Raw genomic sequence first — 27,934 nt, 5'->3', positions numbered from 1 at the left:
TTCAGTGCCTCTCTACCTTCTAGCCCCGTCATTATCGGCATGATTATTTCGGCCACTCCATAAATTTGTGTAAAACTTCACCGCTACCGTAAATAAGCCGCCGCGGTGGCTCAGTGGTTATGGCGCTCGGCTGCTGACCCGAAAGACGCGGGTGGGATCCCGGCCGCGGCGGTCGAATTTCGATGGAGGCGAAATTCTAGAGGCCCGTGTACTGTGCGAGGTCAGTGCACGTCAAAAAACCCCAGGTGGTCTAAATTTCTGGAGCCCTTCACTGCGGCGCCCCATAGCCTGAGTTGCTTAAACCCCCCATAAAACAAACCTAAATCCGCTACCTTATCTATATTATCCATGCTAGGTAATGACAATAGACTCCTAGTTTCTTAGCCCGTACATCCGATTCCTGTCTATCTCTAGTTTTTTTTTACCGATTTTAGGTGAGCTCTGTTTTCTAGAGCATGCTCGAATTTCTGGATATTTTACTTTCATATGTGGGTTGGCTTACGATTACAGTATAACTTTGACATTTTTGCGACTTTCTTCTTTTCTATTTTTAGCCGCCGCGGTGGCTCAGTGGTTATGGCGCTCGGCTGCTGACCCGAAAGGCGCGGGTTTGATCCCGGCCGCGGCAGTTGAATTTCGATGAAGGCGAAATTTTAGAGGCCCGCGTACTGTGCGATGTCAGTGCACGTATAAGAACCCAAGGTTTTTGAAATCACCATAGCCCTTTACTACGGCGTCCCTCATAGCCTGAGTCGCTTGGGATGTTAAACCCCCATAATCCAAACCAAACCAAACCAATATTTTCTATTTCTTTTTATTTCCTACTTTCTACTTTTCTTTCTCACTTTCTTTCCTTTTTTCTTGTTTTCTTTACCATCCTGTGTTTAATGTAATGGTATGAAGTTTACACATGTCAATGTTTCTGGAGCGTTTGGGGTCATTAACCATTGTATATACAGAACGACCTGTTTCTTTAGCCCTGTCCCTTACGTCCTTTTTTTATATGTGCCGAAACCTCGGTGTATATCTCTGATATCCTGGCTGCTTTATTTATTCTTACCCGCACAAACATGGAACTCACGCTAAGGCCCTCGCAAATCTCCGTACCACCGACACCTCTCCTTGTGGTAACAAAAGGCATCCGTTGTTGACTGCTTCGAGAAAAAAAAATATATTGGCGGTTATTGGGCTCTTCTGTTGTTCCAACTTCTAATTCGTAGCATGAAATTTAATCCACAGCCTGATCTACCTTATATTCACGCACGTATTTTCGGACGCTGCTTTTACATGAAGGAAGGCGCCGGAGGCGAGCAAACTAATAAATAAAGAAAATGGTGCTGATATTTCAAACACATGAACAATATAGTAAGTTAGCAAAAATATTTTGTTTCATTTGAATTTGCGGGCTCTCACCGTAGATTCTAAAAGTTTCTGCTGTGGTTTAAAGCTAGCTAAAGGACACCTCCGGGAGTTTTTCAACATTTTATGTGAATTACCGTATCACATTTCTTAAATTTCTCTGTCTTCATCACTACAAATCGTTTTTCAAAATTCTAAGCAGAACTGTTTAAAACCAACTAAAACAGCAAACCCGTATCGAAACTTTGTGGCCAGCGCTGATGCTCCGGTTTGCGCAACGATGACGTCTGAGTCATTGTTGGAAAAGCTCGCATGCGTGATGAATGGCTGAAATAATGACTCTAAATAATTACTGTCTGAAAATGCAAAAACGACCTTATACACGCCTCAGAATTTGTTGTTCACCTGTGGAGTGGGCCATAACGTGTGATTAGTGTTTGTGACGTCGCGAACGTAGTAGTATTGCCGGCAGAAATCACGTGAACTGATGCCATGGAAACGGCAAATTTTAAAATAGTTTTGCACAGGAATGAATTGCTGCTTGGGTGTAAAATTGGGTGGAAACAATCAGGGCGTAGAGGAAAAGCTGCAGTAAAAGTTTCATTAGAATATGTGAATCTTGAAAACTGCCCGACATTGTCCTTTAATCGAAACATCTTGCATAGGGGAGATTGTCTTTTGGATTTTGCATACCGACATAATACGGACACGAAAACAAAGCGCCAACATGTTCATCAGAAATCCCACCTACGTTGAGTTTTTGCCTCGAACCCGATTAAACCAATTCCAACCGGTGCAAGCCGAAACGGAATGCCGCCCCGGCGCAGAATACGAAACTGACCCGAAAGGCGTGAACCGGAATCCGAACGGATCCCGAGAAAAATCCTCTTCGACACCCTGCATTTCACACAGGCATTATGAGACACCTTCTGGCTACTAGAGGCTCTCAGTGACAACTGCATACCACAGCGCCAACTTGACTAACACCCTGCTGTCGGTGTGTGATGCCAGCGGAGCAGTTCTCACTTTGACACTTTCCTAAGAAGCACCAGTTCTTCGCGTGTTGTGCGCTGTCTGCCTGTAACCACATCGTCTTTCCGACGGCAGCAGCGTCAAAACCTACGACTGGAGTCTCGAACTATGGCTCGTTAGGCGAAAAACAAAAGCAAGCGCGCACACCTAGACGCGCACCAAGGGGGCGAAAAGTAACCACGCATTTGAAATTAACGCTGGTAAAAGTCGAGCAGTCGCACGCAAAAAAGTCACGAGATGGCGTGACCTACACAGGCCGGCCAAGGCCGGCAGTTAGCGGCATAACCGCTGTTGCTTTGAGGGAGCGCTAGCAAACTAAAAATACATATATTTTTTTATAAGAAAAACTTTCTTCTTTCTAAGGAAGCGGGCTTGACTAAAAGGTTTTTAAACCGGACTAACTAATAGGGGTTTTAGGTTATGAATGATAAATATAAGCTCAAATAAATAATTTTATTATACTGAGATTTAGAAGGTGTTTAAACAGGAGTAAATAGTATAGAGTTAGGTTATGTATCACAAATATTTGCCCAAATAATTTGTCTTTTTTTACAATGAAATTGTGCACTCCCCTCGTTTTGGCGCTTGAGCTCCCCAACCTCTCAGTATATTAGCTCATGTGACATGCGGCAATCATTATTTTTATTATCATTATTATTAATGGCCCTTCCAGGCACAACTCCAATACACAAAGCTGGGCGGATCCATAGCCAAAGGCTAGTAACGGATCCATACACATGAATATGAATAAGTGAGGGGGAAGAGTGCGCGCACGAACACAGGACCACACACTAAAAATGAAGAACAAATGATTACACGTCTCATCCAAGTATATCATCAAAGTAAACCAACCACGTGTTCACAGCAACATTTCATAGTAAACACGGTTATGCAGACAAACAGATACATGATTATAAAAATAAATATGCATTTCATATACCACCAACAAAACACACTGTATAATCCACATTGCACACTTGTTAACCATTACGGTTAAAGCACATAACCTATGAATAAATGCCCTTTACTTATTGCTTGCAAATAACAACATGGTTAAAAATCCAGCGCCACAAATGTTTTTTTTTCATTGTTATTGTGTTAGAACTATAGAAAGCAGGAAGAATGCCTCGGGGAAGATCTACCCAAGTTTTCACAGCTGTTTACCTCATGCGCCGATGGTCTTAGATGTTATGAGAAGGAGGTACAAAAAATTTGCCTTCGGACGCAGCGCGTGGATTTCTATGACGGGAAAAAAATTCAGGGTTGCATTTTGTTGACATAAAGTCCGGTGAGGCGAAAACCATTAGCGCGGTGTTGATGCTTGTGTCACTGATGTGTGGGGAAGATGTTAAATAAGTACACAATTGTTTGTGAAGCTTAAATGCTGGAGACACTGGAGGGCGTTTGGGAGGCATCCGTCTGATTCAATGCCTTTCTGCGAACACTCTCCAGCGTCCTAGACAAGGTGAACTACATATGCGTTGACAGGAAGTAGCGTAGTCGTTAGCACGCACGGCTGCGGAGTGGGAGGATGGTTGTTCGAATGCCATCGTGCAAAAAGATTTTTTTTCATATCGACTTGAAGAGCGTAACGGACGGACGGACGCGAGCATGAGCCATTAAAGGCTTTCGCCTTAATATAGTCGGCGGAAAGGGAGTCTGCTTGTGGGGGTATTATACCGTATATCAGGAAAGTGGTGCGGTAATCACGCAGTTTAAGTAAGGACATTATTTTGGAGTCCATAAACAGCGGTACCGACGGGGTGCCAGGTGCTGCCGAGTTAACAAACCGTTAAGCTCTCTTCTGTAATATTATGCAAGGTTCAAGATAAGTACGATATGTAAATCCCCAAGCCTCAATGCAGTATGCGGTACGTGACTGAAAGATGCAAAAATCAATTGTCCTTAAAGTTTCCATATCAAAATACTTTCGTGCCTTTGACAGAACGAAGCACAAATTTTGACAGCTTTTTACGGAGGTTGTCTAAATTCGGTTTCCAGTTTAATTCACAGTCTAGCATATTGCCTAGGCAAGGAACTGTTACGCCTGGTTGCAGTACTTGGCTGCCTAGCTGTATATGGCAAAAGATAGCGCTGAACAGCAACGAGGGTACGGCGCCGTGGGAATAAGGACCTCACTTGGGAATAGCGAACAAGGAACTGCACGCTTCTGCTGGAGACTGGGTTGTGAGACAATTGATAATGTAGGCTAACTCGAATTTCATGGCTACAGGTTGAGAAGAGGGTAGAAGAGGTGCGGGCTGGAGAAAACACACTGGAGTCGTTCGAGGATGGCAGAGTGAAGGACTGGATCGAAATTTTTTTTTTTTTTGAGGTCGAAAGCTTCAGTGCAGGCTAATAATCACTGCTTGACAGCTGGGTGGTAATATTACTCCAGCTTAACTGACGAAACCGAGCCCTGTGTGGAAACTTGGCTTCGAAATCCAATCGCAGTTCAGTGAAGGGAATAAGGTTCTCAAAAGATGCAGGTGAAGTGGGCCAGGATCCCTGTCCATGGGCCTGGAGTGGGACAGAAAGGCTGGTGGGTTCCTATTGAGGCTGGTCTGATTAATGAGCTTCGGGAGGAAACTGGGCGGGTAATTTTCCTCTGCTTTACTCTATTACATAATGAAGGAAGGCGTTTTGGTGCCGTTTATAAAAGGTAGTCAGAGAAAAAATACATAGGAACCTGCAGAGCCATTTCAAAGGGTATCAGCACATGTCGATCTGTGGCATAGATATACTGTTTTGTTTCGCCGGTGGAGGCGGCTGACAGATTAGATAACAAAAGTACCCATACAAACGATGGGGAAACCCACGGGCCAGCCAGGCTTGCGTCTCGCTTTGGGAAAACACGGTTGAGTTCCTGGAGGATAAGCGATCGCTGACACGCACTCGTTCATTGGCACTTGCTTGGCGTTATATTATGTTGTTTGAAAGATTTCACTTGTTTCACACATTCATCTACGCATTTCCCTCTATTTCTTTAGGTAATACGATTACTTTTCTGTGTGGTGAAAAAATAACAATGCACACTTAAGCCCTCTTCTTGAGTTTCAAGAAACTAGCGTTATGCATTCTTTTTTGCTTCTTGCATCTTTGCTCTGTTTGCTTGTACGAACGCGAAGACCCGCCTACACGAAGATAATGGAGAGCGCTGTGGCTATATATACAGAGGACATCGCCTGTGGACATTTAGATTCACACGCGTTACTACTGTCGACGGAGCGAGTCCACTGTTGCACGCTCCGAGATGAAGTCCAACGCTGCCATCCCGATGGTCCTGCTGCTGCTGTGTGCAGCGTCTGCCCCAGTCTTGGGTGCGTGCCCCAGCAACGAAGGCGTCTTCAGCGACTGCGCCTACACCGTGTGCACACCGGGCGAGTGCGCCGCCATCGGCCTCGAGTGCTGCCCCAAGCCCTGCGGGGGTTCCTGGTGCGTCAGAGGTGAGTGCAGTCGGCACTATTTGGTTTGTCTGTCCAAGCAATACGCGAAGATGCGAGTACTATATGTATTTGATCGCTGCTCCGGCGGATATATAGATTGAACTTGACAAATGTAATATCATTTATCCCCGCTTTTATTGGTCAAGCAAACAAGGTGCAAGCTGGTTTTGTCGAAACCTGCGCACTCTACCAGATGGTCTTCTTCTGCATGGTTGGATGAAATAGGCACCCTCAACTAAGGCGCGTTTTCCATTGTTTTTTCACTGTGAAATATCCCTACTCTCGGTCTTTTGATTTATTCAATAGCGCGTTTCGTTTCAGGCGATACTCACTGAGTTAGCCTATTGTAAATAGCGGGATAGGGCACATGTCATGACAGGGCTCATTCTGCAAAAGCATAGGCTTGCTCCACATGTTGAAGTTCTCCCGACTTAGGGTTCCATACATTACATCATAGCCTGCACGTTCTTGGAGACTGCATTGAGCCGTACGCGCGTGATTATGTTGATGGTCTTCCTATTTTTCCTCCTGTCTGCCTTCATGTGCCACGCTATACACAAAATATCCGCAGCTGTTGACGTGCCATGCAATCTCCTGGAGGCCATGATTGCTTACCAGCGCTTTCTCTTCCTCTTTACGCACAGTGGTAACTGCGTCATGTTCTGCTGCTCAAGCGTACTGCAGCATTAAACAATGCTGCCGTCCATTTTTTTTATCTTCCTTCCAGGCATCATGGTCTAGTGCCCGATGCCACAGCGAGCCTCCTCGAGCTGATTCAAGCCATGTCTTGTTCCTACTGAGAGGGAAAACTGCCGGCCACTGTCTTTCCGCTAGTTCGGAAAAATAAAGGATGTGTGCAGTAGTTTTCTTTCTTCTTTTAGTGGTGGCATCTGTCCACCCGTTAGGCACGAATATGCAACGCAGCTTTGCTTAAGGGCGGCACACTTGCCGGGCTTACGCCGCAGGCTGTCCAACGGCTGTGTGAGCTGCTGTTGCCATTTATCCTCGGCAGCATACACACTCCTCGTTCACGTGGCAGTCCAATGCATGACACAGCGATGGGCTTCTGTCACAGTTGCAACCACCCACGTAGTCAAACAGTTCAGATAATCCGCGCCGCACCTGGAGTCCTGCTTGTGGACATCGCATGGCGAGCGGTTAACGATCGTGTACCACAAACTGTTCATTCTCTGCTGTGGAAGATCGTGTGCTGCGTCCCCTGCGAGAAGTATCGAGGCGTGATGATTGCGGGGACGCTTATCTCATGTCCAACTTCTGAGTGCAGTAGGGTGTAACCAGCGCATCAACTGTGATTGGTAGACGCCACTACAGGCAGTTTACTAAGGGAGCTGAGCAACGTTGTTCTGTGTGAAAGGCCCGTTAGCGCAAAGGTACCGCTAAGTTACCAGTGTGGATTACGCATTTTTTGCGCAGAATGTGACACCGTGTGGGTCAGAGAATTTAAAAATCGTTTTCTGCACAGACCATCCTCTGCGCACTTGTGCGGAATGCTTGGAAAGCGTTTGCGCGATCTGTGTCAAAAGGCGGCTTTCCATTATGTGAATTATCAATACCGTGCAGTCGCTTCTGAAGCTGCTTCTTCGACCTAACATAGCGCGAATTCAGTACCTGCTCACCAAACGTACGCCTTCAGCCTAAGGAATTATTGAGGGGAAACGAGGTTATATTTCTAGGCTTGATCACGCATTATAGTCTTTCAAATCGAGCATGCCCAATTAAGCATTCGTGTGAACGGCCTGAATAATTGCGACTCATGGTCCTCCTTGCACAAACGGTTTTAATGACAAGCCCAGGGGAAGAAAAAAGAAGTTAAGGTGTATCGATACAGTACCGCATTCTAATCGCATGCACTCGCCACTCTTTCCGAATACGCAGCCTTTATGATATAGAGAATATTAAAAGAGGATAAAGCAATGACCCCCTTAACAGTCGACGTGACGTGGCTTCTGATCGGCGGCGGCGTTGAGAGTGGAAACTTTCATCAGGCACCAGCGACGATTTGTTGCGCGTCGCCGATAAGGGGGTGCATTCCTTGCCCTGCGGCAAACTACATCTGCTGAACTGACAGATGTTCAAATGAGAGGATCATAGAACGCATCGCTGAGGTTATCTATGGACGTGTATAGGCGATCGCTGCTGAGACTGCAAGCAGTCCAAGGAACATGGGCCTTTTGTTAAGAAAACTTAATTTCCGCGCAGGTCCGTCGAGAAGACCAGAAGGGTAACAGTTGAAGCTGTCGAAATCGCTAAGCTCAACGACAGTGAACAGCCTCCAACTAGCCCAAGGTTTTGCACTTACAATTTTAATCTATCGAAGTTCCAATTGCGACCGATAAACGGGCAATAGAAGAGCCTGATTACGTAACCAACGCACACTGCGCAATTTAGTTTAATGCGATCGGGACGCGAAACGTACAGGCGCACTGAAAGGGAAACGGAGCACGCGAGCGGTGGCAAATATTTGAAGACTTAACCTCTGCCTTTAAGATTATGACGCGGCAGCGACCAAATCAGGGGACATTTGCTGCCGTAGGACAGAAGCGGCCACGGGCAACCAGCTGCTGTGCGATAGAAGCAGCGGAATGGCGAAGGGATCAGAAGAGGTGCATTGTATCTAATCTACGGCACGTGTTTCCCTGCGAGCCATCCGCCAAAGTTCTGAGAACCAATGGGCTAGGAGCAAGAAAAAGATGCAATTGGAAGCAGAAACGGGACGTATTGGGCGCCAGCTTTTATTTCATACTTCAGCAAGTATCAAAACTAGCGCGACCACGTAGGTCGGGGCGCCGCGGAGGTGGTGGGTCAGCATACCGCGATGTGACGGTACGCTGGTCCTACACTCCTGCGAACAGAAAAAGAAGCAAGGTCACGATACCCGGAAAGGTTCGAGCAGTTACGATACTGTGCTCAATAGAAAGAATAAGACAACGGAGGGCAATTGCAGATATCAGGGTAACCGAGAGGCACATTAATCACCTTCCAATACTAACTGCTCAGGGCAAGCCCACTAAAGGCGGCACTGTTCCTGTTGCTTTAAACAGCAGCTTCCAATACCGAACCCAGTACGATTAAAATGGGGCAGTTACAGCCACGCCCCACCGCCTATACCTGCCGATAGAGTATCGTAGAAACAATACACGAGCTATACTGTTCATAATGGATAGAAATGTTCAAAAGCCTGCATCGCGTCCGCCTATATTTACTCAAAATCGCATGGCTGCAATGAATTCCAAAAAGAGCAAAGAACCTCGCCGCGTTTGGAAGCTACTCGGTTAAGCGGGCGAATAGAAGAACAGGGAAGTGTGCACTCGCCTTCGACACACCAGGAGCCTCCGCAGGGCTTGGGGCAGCACTCGAGGCCGGCGGCGGCGCACCCCGCCGACGTGCACTCCGAGAAGGAGCAGTCGCTGAAGACGCCCTCGTTGCTCGGGCACGCACCCATGGCGGGGGCAGAAGCTGCACACAGCAGCAGCAGGACCATGACAGCAACGACGGTTTGCTTCATTTCTGCCGATGAGACAGGCAGACTTGTTCCTCCAGCAATGGCAGCTTGAGCTGTTATGGCAGAGCACCGTCGACCAGCCCCTTATATAGCACGTAGCTGGGGCGCTGCTTGCTATCTCCCGACGGGAACAGGTTATGATAGCAGATGCGAGCGCCGCATTTTACACACTTCAGATAACGCGGGACGTGTGTTAAGGCGATCGCGACCTATCTGCGTACGCCACTGGGCATCTGCAACCACGATGGAAGATCAAAAGAATGGAAAGGAATGCCTTGAACTGCTGTGTATAGAGAGAGAGAGACTCTTTAATGAAAAAACAGGGAATTTAGCTGGCGTTTCAATATCGCTGGCATGCTACTCTGCGTAGGGAGGGGAATTTGGGAGATAAAGACTGAAGGAGAGCAGCGTGAAGAGGTGGAAGGGGAAAAAAACGAAGATAAAATGCAGCCATGAAATGGGTACTAAGGATGCAGTGGCGAATATTGATGTAACCTAGGGAATGATGGAGTGCATAGTCCGACAAATGGGCTGACGAAGTTCACTGCAAGAAGAATGCATGAAAGTAACCTGCAAGTGAAGTTAGAGCTTATCGAGATGTCCAATGTCTTTTAAATATGTAAAATGAAAGTTCATTGCAAGTGTCTGTTGCCTGAAGCAGGCTAAGGGGCCTAAAACTTTGTCCATTGTTAGGGGCACTGGGCAGAGCTTCTGCATGCAATGTTCATAGTACGCACGCTCGTTAGCATACGCAGGGCACTCAAGCAGGATATGTTCCACAGTTTCTATCGAGGCACAGTTGTCACAATGCGGACTGTTCATTTGTCCAAAACGGTACCGCAGGCCGTTTGTATATGCAGCATTCAGACGAAGTCGGTGATAAAGTGTTTCGAGTTGTCGAGGAATTCTGTGTGAGAGTCTTGATCTAAGATGTGGGTCGATTGAGTGAAGAAATTGGTACTGATGTGTCGGCAAACTCCAAAGCCGATACGTTTCTTCGTACGCAAAACTTTTAGCCATTTGGGACGCATCAGATTTCGTGAGAAAACTTCGAACGTATCTCTGATGTTGATGGCCCTTACGGGCCGCTTTATCTGCTTTTCATTAGCCATAATGCCACAGTGAGCAGGTACCCACTGAAATGTTATGCAGTGGCCTGCGGCAATAGCTAAATGATGGATATACGCAATGTCCAGAGAAACTGGCTGGTGATTCGTTTTCTTCAGCAGGTTGGCCAGGATCTGCAGAGATGCTTTTGAATCGGTGAAGATAACCCAACGGCCGGCGGTTCGGCGCAGGATGTAAGAAACAGCTTCCTTAATGCCGTGAAGCTCAGCTGTTGTAGAGGAGGTCCTCCGCTGCAGCCGGTAAGAAAGGGCATGGCCTGTTGATGGCACATAAAGGCCACAAGAAGTTTCTTTAGTAGTTGAACCATCGGTGAAGATATGCGTGTGCTGCGTATATTCTTCGATTAAGTAGGCGAGAGTAGCTTGCAGAAGTGCTGCCTGTGGCATGCGGCTCTTTGCATTCACACCTGGAACAGACTTCTTCACCTTTAGAGGAGAGAGTGTCCATGGAGGAAAGGCCAGAGGGAGTAGTTTCTGTGGCTGATTAATAGTAGGAAGGGGCAGGAGCTGCACTGCCTGGCCAAAGCTAGAGTTGCTGTGAGTTAGGTGGACACGGTGTAGGAAGTGCTTCTTCCCTTGCAGGACATGGCGGAGATGGGTACGCATAGTTTCCTGGGCGGCAATTACCTCTAGTGGGAGACATCCTGCCTCCGCTACTGTTCCTGATGCAGAGGAACCCTTTGGGAGGCCAAGACATATTCGCAGGCAGTTGTTCCGTGCGGCATTGAGAGTCTTATTGCTCGATGTAGATAATCTTTGAAGCACTGGTAGACAGTAGCGCAAGGTTCCTTCAATGTAGGCTTTTTCAAGCAGAAGCATTGATCGGCAGTTGCTACCCCACTTTGTTCCCGCTATGAACCTGAACACTTGCGATGCTGCAGTAATCCTCGCACGGAGTTTTTTGATGTGAGGTGACCATGACAGATTATAGTCGATTACAACACCCAGGAATCGCTGAGATCGTACATATGGCAGCGATCGTCCGCCTAAGGAGCAGCGGATATCGGGTCATCGTTTTTCTTGTAAACGCCATTGCAGCACTCTTTTCTGGCGAGAGACGAAGACCTCTGGAAGCCAGGTACATCGAAATGTGCAATAGCGCTCTCTGAAGACGTTGCTGGGTAATATAGCGCGAACGTGACGCGGTCCAGATGCAGATATCATCAGCATAAATTGTTATGCGGACCCCTCGCGGAAGGTGTCTTCTTATGTGAATAAGGACAATATTGAACAGGAGAGGGCTGAGCACCGCTCCCTGTGGTACGCCCCTCTCTACTGCGTGAAAGCGTGTTGGACCGTTTGTAGTGGTAATAAAAATTTGTCGGTCTTTTAAATAATGCCCAATCCACTTGTATAGCCTTCCTCCAAGGCCAAGACTGCCAAAGGCTGCGAGAATTGCATGGTGAAAGACGGAGTCAAAAGCGGCCTTGATGTCTAGGAAAACGGCTGTTGGGATGTACCCAGCATGAAGGTACTCCTCAATTGATGAGACGAGGGCGATGATATTGTCAGTCGCAGACCTGTTTTGACGGAACCCGTTCATTTCTTGGGGGAACTCATTTCGGGTTTCTAGGAACCAAGTTATGCGCTTGCAGATCATGCGCTCCATGAGCTTACCTACGCAGCTCAGTAGGGCAATGGGCCGGAATGATGCGTAACTTGTTGGCTGCTTACAGGGTTTCAAAACGGGCACGATTTTCGCCAGCTTCCATTCCGTGGGGACCTCACCAGCCATCCAGGAAGAATTGTAATACTCCAGGAGTCGACGACGGGAGGTGTGGGGTAGCTTTGCAATGGCGTCATAGGTCACCTCATCATGACCCAGAGACGTGTGCCTGTTTGTCTCCGCGATAGCTGTGGATAGTTCTTTCATAGTGAAAGGCAGGTCTAACGCTGGCACTGCCGCCTTTGGGATGCCTGTTTGACCATCTGCGGAGAGTGTCGAATGCCCTGACCCTGCCGACAGCAGCTTGCAGTATTCTTCTGAGACTTCTTTTATAGATTTTTGTTCGTGAAGGGAGAGTGTAGCGAAGGGGTGGAGTTGTTGAAGTGGCGTGCGCATACCTCTAACTATCCGCCAAATATTGGTTACTGGTTTGCGCACATCCAGCGTAGAACAAAAGTCACGCCACTTTTGCCGACTGAGTTTATCCATGTAGCGTCGAATGTGACGTTGTGCCCGTCGGCATGCACGTAGGTCACCGAGGCTTTTTGTGCGCAGAGCTTTCCTTTCAGCTCGCCTGCGTATAGCGCAAAGCCTTTGGAATGTGTCATCATTTGAAGGTAGGTTATTATTTTTAGCTGTAATTTGTGTACTCGCCCTCAAGCAATACGCAATTGTCTATGCTAATTCCTCATTGCGAGTTGCCGCAGTAACTCCTCTGCTTACAGCGTCCTTGTATGCGTCCCAGTCTGTAGATTTTATAAGGAATTTCTTTGGGTTCCTCTGCACATGGAAAGCCGATATGAGGATTGGGTAATGGTCGCTTCCACGTGTCTCCAAATCAGTGCACCAGCCAAAGTTGTGGGCGAATGAACTTGTGACAAATGTCACGTCGATGCTGCTGGTAGTCGTCGGGCCTCGGAGGTAGGTGATGCTGCCGTCATTTAATGGCTGAACTGAATGCTTGGAGAGAAGTTTTGCAAGCTTGGCACCTCGGGCACATGTATGTGAGCTGCCCCAAATTTCATTATGAGCATTTAAGTCTCCGCAAATAATATGCGGAGAGGGCGTCCTTGCTATCCAGTCTTCAAGTCTCAAAGCATCAAATGGCGTGCCTGGCTCTAGATATACTCCAATCAGAGTGTACTGTTGTCCGGCAATAACTGTGACAGCGCATACGTATTCATTGTCGCTGTGAGGCGGGACATCAACAGGTGAGGCCGGGATATCCTTGCGAAAGCCTATCAGCAATCTGCTGACGTTATCTGGTCGTTGTGAATGATGGAAATAGTATCCATTGAGTCGGAAAGTTTCCTCGACGCGTGATTTACAGATGACTATGAAGGGGAAGCGGTATGCTGGCACGAGCTGTCGGAAATCTGAGAGTTTAGAGCGTAGCCCGCGAGCGTTGCACTGGAAAATGGTGCATGTACGAAAGATGTTGTGGATTGTCAGCTGCGGTGAAGTTCTCGCTGTGGAAGCCATGATTACTGAAGTGTGGTATTACGCCCCTGCGGAGCGTAGGAGACCGACACCAACGGCTCTATTGCAAGGACAGCTTCTGCTTCTGGGAGTCCTCCTGACGAGGGGTTTGCACGGATAAGAGCCTTGATGGCTGCAAACAGCATCGGAATCAGTAGGCATGTGACATCTTGTTCAGAGCTTCCGGTTTGCTGCCTGCCGCTGATCTTCTTGTCATGTTGTGCCGCCCTAGGGTCAGAGCGAGCGACGCTGTTTGTCGGGTCTTGTGTAGTGCGTTGCAGTAGCTTTGATGAAGGAGAAGAACCAACGGACTTCCCACGCTTCTTTTTTACCGCATCTGCGTAGGTCTTGTCAGCTGCTCTGCCACGCTGTGTTGACTGATTCTTGGAAAGAGCTGCCATAGTCGTGAAAACCACGTCGGGGTTAGGTGGTGGTTCATGGCGCTTAGGGGGTTTCCCTTGTGTTTGCTCTGCCGTGCGAGCAACTGTGGCTGCTTTCTTTTTATAACACCTTCCATAGGAAGCAGGGTGTGGGCCACCGCAGTTAGCGCATTTAGGTTGCGCTCTCGAAGTGCATTCTTTGTGCGAGTGGGGGCCAGCACATACTTTGCAGCGCACGGGGCCGTTACAGTGTCTTGATATGTGGCCATGCCTCTGACATTTATAGCACTGAGTTGCTGCTCCGACGTATTCAGTTACAGGGTAACTACAGAACCCCAGCGTTACTCGTTTTGGTAGCGGCGCATCTTTTGCGAATTCCAATATAACTGTGCGACGGCGTACCTCTTTTATCTTTCCACCATCCTCAGGAGTGTAGGCGGTTAGCCTCCTTGCTGAGAGGACACCTTGGTCGCGTAGATATTCCTGCAGATCTTCGTCTGTGTAGGTGACAGGTACATCTTGTATTTTGCCATAGCTTGCCATGTAAGAGTATGGGAGTCGGGCCTCTACAGCCGCTCCAGCCAGCTTAGTTACCGTGAGCAGACGGTTGGCGGCGGGCAGCGTCGATACTGTAACCATCAGGCTCCCATCCTTGTGAATGCGATGGCTGAGGACTTTTTCTTGAGCCGATGCTACAACCGCCGAAGCCACAATGTTGGGGTTGGCTTTCCATAGGCTTCCTCCTTCCTCAGTGGGCCTGAAAACTACAGGAACACCGGTAGCTCTCTTTTTCTTGTACGATACAACGGTAAATGATGCTTGGTCCATGTCCTCTGGATGGTCGGTCAGAGGCTCATTGCTGGCTTGGTCGTCGCGCAGTCTCTTGTTTGGCGGGGCCTGGTCTGTAGCCGCAACTACAGGGGCCGCTGGACCCGCCGATGGCGCTGCTGCCATCAGTGCAGCTTGGAGTTCAGCTGGCGGTGATGTTCCGTGTCGGCATTGATACGGCGCACAGCGCCGAGGAGGTCGCTTGACGTGCTTTTGCCGGCGGCCAGGGACCCCCAGGTCGTCGCACGTCGAGGACACACGCCAAAAAGACTGGAAAACCTCTGAAGTGAGAAAATAAAGCCGAAAATTACGGACCGGTGTCAGACAGGAAGGAAGGAAGGAAGGCCTCAGACGTTGCTGGCACATACCCACTACGGGGGAGTGGCCAAGACACAGGCGGTTAATTACTGGATACAGGAAATTTTTGACGGGAAAAGCAGTGGAAATAGTATGTAGTCAGATAGATTGGAAGAGGGAAGGAAAGGGGTCCAGTTAACTTGGAGATCGAAGACGGGACAATTGCTTAATGTGCATAATAGTACACAATGCCTGTAATGTTGCAATGTCTTACTGACAGAGATCAGGAAAAAGAAATTAGAATGGGAGCCGGCCCACTAATCGCCGTCTTCTTCTTCCTTCTCTTCCTGTGTATAGCCGCGTGCATTATGTACTATTCATTCAAAGGCTTTTAGAGAGGAAGCCCTATTACGCTAGTGCGAACAAAAGTTTCGTTGTGCGTTGCCTTAGCCTCGAGCGGATTAGCAGGTGGTTAGCAATGGCGTCCCTTGCAACAGGATCGGCGCCTAGAAACAAGCGGTCGCTGGCCAAGCTCCGTGCATCGCCGCGGCGTAGCTCCGGTGGGTCGCTAGACAATAATGCAGGCATGTACTAGTTACTGCGACAACGCCATAGTATAGTAATGAGCGTAATTAGTAGTAAACATAAGAATGCCTACATTTAATACATCATTTGAAACCAGAAGTTTAGACTGATTAAAAAACTCTAATTGAACAGATTGATTACCGTAGTCGATATGAATGTTGCTATAGGAAAGGATAACTACGAGTGCAAACTACATGCCAATGTGGAAGACTGGGCGAGTTGGTAGGTAGTCATTCTAGAAAAAACAGCGCACACAGGACAGGGACCAAGGGAAGAACCGACGACACGAGCGCTGCTCGTGTCGTCGGTTCTTCTCTTGGTTCCTGTCCTCTGTGCGCTGTTTTTTCTAGAATGGCAAACTACATGCCGTGATATTCAGCTTTAATTTGAAGAATAATTTAGCAAAATGAAAGAATAATACTGGGTGAACGGATGGCGTCATATACGGCATAACGCAATGCAAGTCACGTGATTTTGCATGACGTCAATCGGCGCGTTAAAAAGGCGCTTACCCAGGCTGCTGTCGCCTGAGACGGCGGCGACATGGGAGGAAATAACGACCCAGTCGCTTCGATGATCTCTGGTGCTGGCAGTTGTCCGGAATGGAATGGTATAGACGCCAAGACGCGTCTAGTTGCCCGATACACAAGAGCTTTAGCACTCTAACCAGATTCAACACTGCTTAAACAAACCACAGCAAACTTTTTGTGACATTCAACCTGGAGAAAGCACGCCACTAAGACTAAAAATTGCAATTTCAACCCTTGCCTACGCTGGCAGACATGGAAAAATATGGTCAGGAAGCTGAGCAAAGGTGGACCTATTTTATACCCATTTGGCTCTGGCACGCACAATTTGTTGCGGAGCGTTTTTATACAGGCGTATGAAAGAATTTACCAAAATTCCGTGGCTCAGTTTTGTCAATAGATGCAGTCTTTCGTCAGACGATAGAAGTGGCTGCATTCCGTGTTCTGTTTATCCGCTTGAACACTTCCTTCTTCAGCCATTATTCTTGTATTAGTGCAATGATCGCACTGTCATATTTTGAAACCATTCTGCTTGCGGTTGTGCCTCAGCTTGACTAGACAGAATACTTGGCGTCGCAGCCAGGGCGCACGCTCGCTACGTGCTGATGGCCTAGTTTGCATTTCATTAGTGGCCACTGGATGGAACAGAGGTACACAAACTTTGGGACGAGCTGCTGCATTTTGACGACAGCGGGCCCGCAGTGGACGGTGTGAGGACTATTGAGCGATGGCATTAACCAAAAGTTCCACGCTGACGCACGCCCCACAAAGCTGTCTTCGTCTGGACCCAGAGAAAGAATAGTTCTCTTGTCGAAACATTGGCTAAGAAGCCAGAGGCTCTCCCGTCCATAGCTAACTTTGCTGTGTCCAGAAACCCATCTTCCTGTCCTGTCTCTACTATGAAAACAAGACAAAAGTATAATTGTTACTAGAACCATCGTTGCTAGAACAAATGGGCAAATCGAAACTAAATTATTGGCGAAGTTTCGTTTTTGGCTCAAAATACTGTTATGAGACCACATAATAACCTACGGCCTACCCTATTTTTCTTATAACATTTGACAAAATCCGCAGCCTTGGTGATTTGGCCAGTAGAGCGAAATATAAATAACTATCTCAATATTACAGCCTGCGGAACACGCGTTTATCTTTAATTTATTCGGCTCTTGAAGTATTTATGATACAAAAATTTTCCATCTATGCCAACGTAGACACTAGTAGAAATTGCAGTATGCGTGCCTTGCATGCGCAAGGCTCAATGTTACCCATGATGATTTGAATAGATAGTACACGTTGCACGCGGTTACACTGCAGATGTGGGCGTTCCTATCAACTGCTTTGATTTCAGGCTGGGGCTAACATAATCCTAATAAACGTGCGCAGATACGCCGTGAGCACCTTAACAACACACGTGGCGTATTATTTGAAGTCGCTAAGGCGTGTCGCTTGCATGTTTAATCTTAACCCATCGTCATCAGCAGATAGCGAGCAAAGCAGCTGCTACATATACGGGGCTGGTCGACGGTGTTCCGCCATAACAGCTCAAGCTGCCATTGCTGAAGGAACAAGTCTGCCGGTCTCATCGACAGAAATGAAGCCAACCGTCGCCGTTGTCATGGTCCTGCTGTTGCTGTGTGCAGCTTCTGCCCCCGCCATGGGTGCGTGCCCGAGCAACGAGGACGTCTTCAGCGACTGTTCCTTCTCGGAGTGCACGTGGGAGGAGTGCGCCAACGCCGGCCTCGAGTGCTGCCCCAAGCCCTGCGGAGGCACCTGGTGTGTCGAAGGCGAGTGCACAGTTTCCTTGTTCTTATACCCGCCAGCTGAACCGAGTAGCTTCCAAATGTAGTGGTGTTCTTAGCTCTTTTTGGAATTCATTGCAGCCATTCGATATTCAATACATATAGGCGGAAAGGAGCCAGGCTTGTGAACTCTTCTATCGAATACTTTCTATGTAATAAGAACAGCACAGCTCGAGTTTTGTATCTACGAGACTCTATTACACGAACGTAAGAACTGCAGTGAGTTCGAAAATGGTTGCTTCGGACAGTCTTACTGGGCCAAGGAAAGGCTGTGAAGCGTGACTGCTAACGGATTTCTTCCTAATCGGACTGTATTTCAAGTACGCTGCTACATTTCTAAAGCGACAGTGGAAAGATGATTGGCTTCATTTGTTGCCTTTCCTTATGTAGTTGGGTTGAAGAAGTGATTGCTATACCTCCTTGGTTACCCTTCTGTTGTACCCCCTCCCCCCATTTTTTCGTTATTTTTCCTTCTATGGGCGCGGTGCCGACTGTTCTCAAGTAGCATGACCTCGCTTCTTTTCTGTTCGCAGGAGTTTAAGACTTGTGTACCGTGGCATCGCGCTGTGCTGGCCCGCCACCTCCGGCGGTGCCCTGCTATGCCTGATCGCGCCAGTTTCCACATTTGCTGTCGCAAGGAATAAAATCCTGGTCACAGTGCCTCCCGTTTCTGCTTCTAATCCCATTTCATTCTTGCTGCCCACGTGCTCATTCCTGTGCACAAGTCAGGTGAACGGCTGTCGGGCAAACGCGTACCGTACGCTGCAGTTACTTTGCGCCTCTTCGGGTCCCTTCGCCGAATCGGTGCTTGTATCATACAACTACTCCTTTCCATTGCGCGGAAGCAGCTCCACGCAATTTTCATCTCCAAGGTAGTCCAGATCGTGAAGGCAGTCTCCCCCACGAGGGATTCTCAGTCGGTGAGAAATATCTACAGTACCAAGAATATACCTTCCCTTTCTAGTAAAGCTCAACTCATGTTGTGTCTCTTGCGTATTGTTGCGGCAGACGAAGAATGGCGCAGCTGCGTACCATATTTTTGCAGGCTGAAATCCACATGACTGTAAAAGACAGAAACCATCCTACGCATTTCTCTCGGTAATGCAGCTGCTGGGTGTTATGTGTTTCTGTAGGCAAGGATACGCAATTAGACGCGGCGCATACTGGAGGGAAAAACGAAGCTTTAAGATTTGTTCAGCATTTTTCCTCAGTCGGCTGTCACGTAATACTTAAGGTGTTTCAGCTCTAATGCAAGTTTTGCTCATGCGGCGAAAGGAGTGAGGTGCGGTTACGTACTCCATTTGAAGTCTTTTTCGGAAGCCATTGGTAAAATTCTGTGCCCCGATACATCTCTGAAACCTAGCGGTGCAAATGGCTCGATAGTGGTGTCACTTTATATTTAGTCAGTTTATTTCCCCATTTGTGTGGATGTGAGACAGGCATATAGTTTCCGTCTTATGAAGAGATAGGCGAAGTAACGACATTTTACTAATACTACTAATCGCCTTTCCAAGGACGCTTGACAATCTGCTATATCCCGTTTATAGATCTGCCTTTGAAAGTCTTAATTATTTCAAAGTGTTCGTGCTTGCACCCAGAAGGCTCTAGGTGATAAGTGCAAAGGTACTCGGCGCATAACGTGCTTTGCCAGCGCTGACCAACTCCTCACCTTTCGATGTTTTCAGAAGCGTCTCTATACCGTTCGAGCAGTTCTAACACGAGGACCGCAGAGAATATGAGGGCCCACTGGCCGACGATCTCTTCGTGCACGCAAATCATCGCCTTAAAGAAATAGTGGAAATTATGTACAGAGGCCCCTAGTTCCTTGAGTGCTGTAAGGTAGCGTGGCGTTTTCCGGGTACCGTGTAGTTGTGCGTAATTTCCCGTGATTTGGTGGCCGTCACGTCATGCCCTTAAAGGCACAGCTTGAATGTCCCCCAAATTTTGCCGCCGCCTGCAATGCGTGCTCCGTTTTCCTTTTGGCGCACACATATAGCTTTCGCGCCCCGATGGTATTGAACTTAATTTATCAGTGTGTGTTGGATATGTTATCACTATTCTTCTATTGCTGGTTTATCGGTTTAAAATCGAACCTGGGAACCTCGAAATTGCAAATGTTGAAGCTTGGGTGAGTTCGAGGTTGAACTTATTCGTAAAACAACGCCAACAATACATATATACAGAAACAGATGTACTGCACACGGGCACTAACCCTCATTGCTTGCAGGCGACAGTAGCGATGAGAGGAGCAACATTACACGGATGTAACGACGAAGATTTTAAAGGACAGTATCTCGAAGAAATAAAACCCATAGCTCGCAAATCGTACTCCTTTACCTTTCGGGTTATTTCTTTACAAAAGCGCTGGCAATAACGCACGCGCCTGCGCAGAAACAACTGACATGGCTTACGGTTGATGTACCCTAATGAAATAACAGTAATTTAATTATTTTATGCATCTTGTAGTATAAAGCTTTGCTTCACTTATAACAGCACGCGATAAATGAACACATGAAGAAGGACGCCACAAAGTGCTGCCTTCCACTGGTTTATTGCCGTGCAGTGCGCGTACACATTTAAACAAATCAAAACGTAAGACCACGCAGCAAACAGACATTGAAGCGAATGTCCCGTCCCCCCACGAGAGCGGCGATCAGCCTCAAGTGAAACAGGACACGTCACAATAAAGCAACAAACAATTTTGCATACAGATAGGAGCCCCAGCAGGCTGTGTCTACACGTGAACCGGAAGCTTTGGTTAGGCGAAGAACCAGTCAAGAAGAGGAAGGAACAAGAAGTATTGCACACAACGACGTTGTGTGCAATACTCCTTTTTGTTCATTGTCTGTCTGGCTGGTTTTTCGCCGATTTACCAACAGGCCCGGATCTCAACTCTTCGTCAGCCCTGAGACAGCTGTTACTGGGTCACTATACCTAAGAAGAGGCACTCCTTATTACTCAAAAACACAAATAGCGTGCTGGCGCAATTCTCTTTAAGCTGTGCAACTTGGCCATCTTCAACTATATCCCTCGAGGTCTATTCTACATACTTACGCACAATTGTTGTGGTGTGCTCAAATAAAGGTCCCTTTTTTCTAACAGTGCGTGCAGTCTCGGCAGTGCACATTGATTTAATCGGAGAGCGATTTCAAAGTAACTTATCGCCCAAAGTGTTTCGTACAGGACTGCAGTAAAGAGCTCTTGTACAGCGAATCCACTCCAGCCTACGTTTCGTGGCGTAATGGCTTCTGCGCGATCTCGACCGGGAAGCGAAACTGAGCAGTAAGCGACGGCCGCACAAGAACTTTGTTTACGCCGTGCATTCGGGCTGCTCTGCTCCGTTTTGTTCTCTTCATGGGCGAGATGTGCCTCCGGGGCCACCTTCTCTGCGGCGGAAACATCGCGACCGGCGCCACGGTCTGTTCCCAGATGCCCGGATGCCAGCTCTGAAGAGTCGCGCTACCTGAGCGGCTCATAAAGAAACCTGCCCCAAGCTGTCCTTTGACCCTGGGCGCTCCTCCTGACACTCTCCCACGGCTACGTAATGTGACATGAAAACATAGGGACAACGTGTGGGGACTTGGGTCACTTTTACTTGACTCATACAGTGCATTACCATGTATCTGCTCTCTCTTGTCGACAACCCGCAATACGTAATCTTTTCGCTTGTAAAGTTTTTCGTCTTCCAGCAACCTCGCATCTCTGTTGATTCGGGCCCGACACCATGCCGGGGGCGCCGATGTCGCTAACGAAGTCCCAACAACACCTAAAGTCCCTAGATCAGCTTAGCTAAGTGCCGAAAACGTTTGCGGCGCCGCAGACACATATAGTATTGGACAGCGTCCACTTCCGGCGTCGGAGCTGCTTCAGTCAGCCATGTGCTTCCTGAAGCAGTCTGGCTCAAGTTCTCCAGGTCGTATCGTGTAGGTAAGCTCTCATATTTTATGCTTTTTATGCAAAAAAGTGGTGTCCGTTGAAACTGTGCTTGCCATCGACTTACTAGTGTCCACTGCATCTGTAGGGTCCAGCTGTTTGGAAATTCAGGCTCGAACTTTCTCACACAACAAGCGACGAAGCGATCAGACATTAGGCCTATTTCACGCGGTGGGAAGGAGCGGGGCGTTGTGTGCGAGTTAGTGCTTAAGAAAGCGATGAAACACAGTGGAGTATGTGCTCTGGCGCACTACCCGCTGTTGTGTTTTGCGTCTGCCCCGATAGCGGACCCAACAGGTAGCGAAAATCCGAGTCAGAACTCGGGCTGCAGGCACCCGGACATCGCGGTTGTTTCCGCAGCAGAGACGGGTCTACGAGTAGAGAAACTTAACAGGTTTATTTACATGGTGATCAAGGAGACTTCGCGGCCGAAAGGGCGCACTGCGGCTCTTTATTATGGCAGCATTTCAAGCCTTCAGCGTGGAGGCGCCTTTGCCGGCGTCGCGACCACTGTGGTGTGGTTGGTCACGTGATGCGGAGAAGCTGCCGGCAGCGCGGAGTGCCGGCGAAACCGAGTATGGGGGGAGTGGAGAGGGGGCGAGAGAGTGAATCACGTCCAGCGACGAAGATGAAGGAACGCCCAGCGAAACGGAGCGACGAAAGATTGACTTCGGAATACGACTGTGTGAGTTCCACTTAGCCAGCTGTAGCTATCGTGCCAACCCAGGTTTAAGCAGAGCTAAACCACAGCCATTTTTAAAGGGGTACTGTGTCTCGAGGTCCCTAGTTCACGAAGTTAGTTCTCTTAAAAGCGTCCAATTACTGTTGTTTGGGTCACCTGGCCAGTCTTCGTGAACCGCCCACAAGGACGTCTCCGATACACTCTCGCCAGTTACAGCAATGTACTGTCTTGGCTGTTCCTGCTGCAGTGATGACGAGCCCGGGAGGAGGCCCAAGTAGTGGCGAAGGTCAGCCGCCAGCACTGCACAGCTCTCCGTGTGAACGGAATGTCGAAGCTGCACTCGCGCACAGGGTTCTGCACTGCGGAAGACAAGAAGTCTATTCAGGACCCCGAGCATGCAGCCACCGTTGCTCTCTGTGCAACGTCCGTCGTGTATCACAAGGAGCAGCGGCACCCGCCGTCGCCGCCGACGCACGATACCGTGAAATTGTGACCCAAGTGAATGGCTGCGATGAACTTTCCCAGGCAGCGGTTGGCCATCTCAGCGCCGCTGTCTCCATGCACAGAAGAATTTGAAACGTAAGAGCATCGCGAGCCTGTGGGAGCAGCAGAGAGGAATTTTCCCAGACCAGCGGATGTCCATCTCAAAACCACTTTCTTGAAGCTCAGAATATTTCGAAACGTAACATCACCGGCGGTTGCCGAGATCCCGATGGACAAAGGTCAACAACCATTGTTAAGAGGGATGGTGGGGTCGGATGGTGTTCATCATGTGCTTCACTGTTGCTGGTACTCTGTTGCTTCCGGTAGTCTCTAGAGCTCCTAATTTATTCTCCAAAATACGGCTTCTTGTTCTCTGCACGCCAGATAAGATAACATTCTAGGCAGACAGCATCAGTTTGAACAACAAAAAAACCACAACTTTAAAGCCGACAAGCGCCAAGACTATCTCCCTGAGGTTCACCAGGCTACTTTTCAATCAAAACGGTTTTAATCCTCGCACATTTACGGCAGGAATTGAAGCAACCTGAACATTCTCCATACATACAAAACGAAAGTTCAAGATGTCAGTTAAATACGATTACAGTAAACCTAATTCGGGGAAAAAAAACGTGCAGAAGCCAGAATCTCCTTGGCTATCATTTACACTAAAAGCAGCGACTTAAGCTCTCGGCATTGGCGTTCAATTCACCATTTTTTTGTACCGAACTTTAAAAAAGTATTGTTGCAGTGCGATGCTCCAGCTGAGCAGCCGACCGTTTTCAGGAAACATAGCCTGCAACCACATGAGAGGACAATGATCCATTTCAATGACGAATTTCGAGCTGGCAAGGTAGCGTGCAAGTTTCTGCACTGCCCACACAAGACCGGCGCATTGCGTCTATGAAGCGCAATACACTTCTTCTCGTAACTTCAACTCACGACTAGCATAGAGCACCGGATGCTCTTCTTCCGCCTCAGCTCTTTAGCACAATACCACGCGCATGCAGTGGTCACTAGCATCGCACTGTACCACAAATGACTTCGACTAGTCGGGTGCCTGCAGCACAGGTTGATTCATTAGCGCACTTTTTAATGCTAAGAAAGCGTTTTTTTCTTTTTTTTTCGGTCGCAATGAAGGATCTCTGGCTCCATTTTTCTGGGAGAATCAGTGAGAGGAATGGCAAGCTCTTAATAACGTGGGATATAGCGCTGGTAGCAGCCGGCTACTCCCAAAAATTACCGCACATCCGTTTTAGCACGCGGCTGCAGGGAATTACTCGTAGCAGTCACTTTCACCTCAGATGGTCGGCGGTGGCCTCGCCCCACTACGTGACCCAAGTATGTCACCTCTGCACGTCCAAGTTGACATTTCTGAGCTTTCACTGTCAGGTCAGCATCGCGGAAACGTTCAAGAATTGTTCGCAAGCGCGTGATATGCTCCGACCACGATCTGGAAATCACCGCCATGCTGTCTAGATACGGCAGGTAGGAATCCTGCAGTCGAATCAATACCTTATTCACGAGGGACGAGGAGCACTGGGGAGAGTTCTTTAAGCCGCAGCTTAATCCTTTCGCACGGAATGCCCCTACGGGCGAGATGAATGCCGCATATCTACTTGCGTGTTCGCTCAGTGGCACCTGCCAATAGCCGCGAACGAGGTCAAACGTAGAGATATACTGCCCAATATTAACTTTTTTCAATTCTCTCCTTTGCAACACTTAAGCCTCAACGGAATGCATGACTGCTACAGAAATCATGCATTCACATGATATTCCAATATGCAGCAATGTTATTAGGCTTAAAATGGCTATGTACATATTCAAGAAAGTTAAAAACGAATACAACACATTTATGGCTCAGAATTTCAGCATAGCTACAGGTGATTACTTACATACAACTTCCATTATTACCGACATTGCACGGACTAATTACGGTAAGCAAAAGACTGCCCATCAGATTGTGCTCCTATGCAACGAATATCTTAGCATAATTGAAACAGGAAAATTAGGTGAGTGCAGCAGTTAGAGGTGAGTGCAGTCGGCGTTCTTCGGATTGTCTGTTCAAGCAATACGCGAAGATGCGAGTGCGATTTGGGAATGCGGTCGCCGCTCCCGCGGATATATAGCTTGAACTTGACAAGTGTAATATCATTTATCCGCGCTTTTATTGGCAAAGCAAACAGGGTGCAAACTGGTCTAGTGGAAGCTTGCGCACTATACCAGATGTTCTTTTTCTGCATAATTGGACGAAATAGGCAGCCTCAACAAAGGCGCACTTTTCGTTGTTTTTTTAATGTGAAATATCCCTACCCCCGGTATTTTGATTTGTGCAATAGTAGTGCTTGTGTCGTGTTAGGCGCTACTCACTGAGTTAGCCTATTGTAAATATCGGGATAGGGCACATAGCATGATAGGGCTCATTCTGCAAAAGCATAGACTTGCTCCACATTTTGCATCTGTCCCGTATTTAGGGTTAGATTCATTACATCATAGCCTGCACGTTCTTGGAGACTGCATTGAGCCGTACGCGCGTGATTATGTTGATGGTCTTCCTATTTTTCCTCCTATCGGCCTTCATGTGCCACGCTAACACACAAAATATTCGCAGCTGTTGATGTGCCATGCAATCTCCTGGAGGTCATGATTGCTTTCCGGCGCTTTCTCTTCCTCTTTACGGACAGTAGTAACTGCGTAATGTTCTGCTGCTCAAGCATGCTGCGGCATTAAACAATTCTGCAGTCGATTTTTTTTTATCTTCCTTCCGGGCATCATGGTGTAGCCCCTGGTGCCACAGCGAGACTTCTCGAGCTGATTCAAGCCATGCCTTGTTCCTACTGCGAGGGAAAACTGCCGGCCACTGTCTTTCCGCTAGTTCAGAAAAATAAAGGATGTGTGCAGTAGTTTTATTTCTTCTTTTAATAGTGGCTTCCGTTTACCCGTTAGGCACGAATATGCAACGCAGCTTTGCTTGAGGGCGGCACACTTGCAGGGTGTACGCCGCAGTCTGTCGAACGGCTGAGTGAGCCACTCTTGCCATTTAGCCTCAGCAGCATACTCTCCTCGTTCACGTGGCAGTCCAATGCATGACACAGCGATGGGCTTCTGTCACAGTTGCAACCACCCACCTAGTCAAACAGTTCAGATATCCGCGCCGCACCTGGAGTCCTGCTTGTGGACTTCGCATGGCGAGAGGTTAACGGTCGTGTGCCACAAACTGTTCATTCTCTGCTGTGGAAGATCGTGTGCTGCGTCCACTGCGAGAAGTCTCGAGACGTGCTCATTGCGTCGGTGCTTATCTCAGGTCCCCAACCTCTGTATGCGGTAGGCTGTAACCTGCGCTTTTGCCACGCATCAGCTGTAAGTGGTAGACGCCACTTCTGGCAATTTGCTAAGGAAGCTGCGCAACGTTGTTCAATGTGGAAGGCCCGTTAGCGCACAGGTATCACTAAGTTCCCAGTGTGGATTACGCATTTTTTTGTGCAGAATTTCACCCCGTGCGGGTCAGAGAATTTAAAAATCGTTTTCTGCACAGGCCATCCTGTTTTTGCTCACTTGTGCGGAATGCTTGGAAAGCGTTTGCGCGATCTGTGTCAAAAGGGGGCTTTCCATTACGTGAATTATCAATACCATGCATTCGCTTCTTTTGAAGCTGCTTCTTTGACCTAACATACAGCGAATTCAGTACCTGCTCACCAAACGTACGCCTTCAGCCTAAGGAATTATTGAGGGGAAACGAGGTTATATTTCTAGGCTTGATCACGCATTATAATCTTTAAAATCGAGCTTGCCCAATTAAGCATTCGTGTGAATGGCCTGAATAATTCCGATTCATGGTCCTCCTTGCACAAACGGTCTTAATGACAAGCCCAGAGAAAAAAAGAAATTAAGGTGTATCGATACAGTACCGCATTCTAATCGCATGCACGACCACTTTACGAAAACACAGCCTTTACGATATAGAAAATATTAAAAGAGGATTAAGCAATGGCCCCCTTAAACAGACGACGTGACGTGGATTCTGATCAGCGGCGGCGTTGAGAGTGGAAACTATCATCAGGCACCAGCGACGATTTGCTGCGCGCCGATAAGGGGGTGCATTCCTTGCCCTGCGGCAGCCTACACCTGTTGAACTGACAGATGTTCAAATGAGAAGATCATAGAACGCAAGGCTGGGGTTATCTATGGACGCGTATAGGTGATCGCTGCTGAGACGGTAAGCAGTCCAAGGAACATGGGCCTTTTGTTAAGAACACCTAATTTCCGCGCAGGTCCGTCGAGAAGACCATGCAGAAGGGTGACAGTTGAAGCGTTCGAAATCGCTAAGCTGAAGGATAGTGAACAGCCTCCAACTAGGCCAAGGTTTTACATTTACAATTGAATCTATCGAAGTTATAATTGCAACCGACAAACGGGCAACAGAAGAGCCTGATTACGTAACCAACGCACACTGCGCAATTTAGCTGAATGCGATCGGGACGCGAAACGTACAGGCGCACCGAAAGTGAAACTGAGCACGCGAGCGGTGGCAAATATTTGAAGACTTAACCTCTGCCTTTAAGATTATGACGCGGCAGCCACCAAATCACGGGACATTTGCTGCTGTAGGACAGAAGCCGCAACAGGCAACCAGCTGCTGTACGATAGAAGCGCCGTTGTGGCGAAGGGATCCGAAGAGGTGCGTTGTATCTAATCTGCGGCACGTGTTTCCCTGCGAGCCACAAGTTAAAGTTCTGGGAACCAATCGGCTAGGAGCAAGAAAAAGATGCAATTGGACGCATAAACGGGAGG

The 27,934-nt window shown here is 48.1% G+C and overlaps 2 long non-coding RNA genes across 2 annotated transcripts; one reads left to right on the top strand and one right to left on the bottom strand.

Moving 5' to 3' along the window:
- The first annotated feature begins 5,583 nt into the window (after positions 1-5,583).
- LOC144094850 (uncharacterized) lies at positions 5,584-6,699 on the top strand. The gene is made up of 2 exons (XR_013306601.1): positions 5,584-5,837; positions 6,565-6,699. It is a non-coding gene; the product is annotated as an uncharacterized LOC144094850 (long non-coding RNA).
- Positions 6,700-8,574: 1,875 nt separating this feature from the next.
- On the bottom strand, positions 8,575-9,778 carry LOC144094849 (uncharacterized). The gene is made up of 2 exons (XR_013306600.1): positions 9,171-9,778; positions 8,575-8,700 (listed from the first exon to the last, which is right to left on the bottom strand). It is a non-coding gene; the product is annotated as an uncharacterized LOC144094849 (long non-coding RNA).
- Between the last annotated feature and the right edge of the window lie 18,156 nt (positions 9,779-27,934).

The sequence above is a fragment of the Amblyomma americanum genome, chromosome 6 (assembly GCF_052857255.1).
Source record: "Amblyomma americanum isolate KBUSLIRL-KWMA chromosome 6, ASM5285725v1, whole genome shotgun sequence".
NCBI classification, from domain to species: Eukaryota; Metazoa; Arthropoda; class Arachnida; order Ixodida; family Ixodidae; genus Amblyomma; species Amblyomma americanum.
The sequence above is the reverse complement of the archived record's forward strand: the minus strand, read 5'-3'. Positions and strand labels throughout refer to the sequence as shown.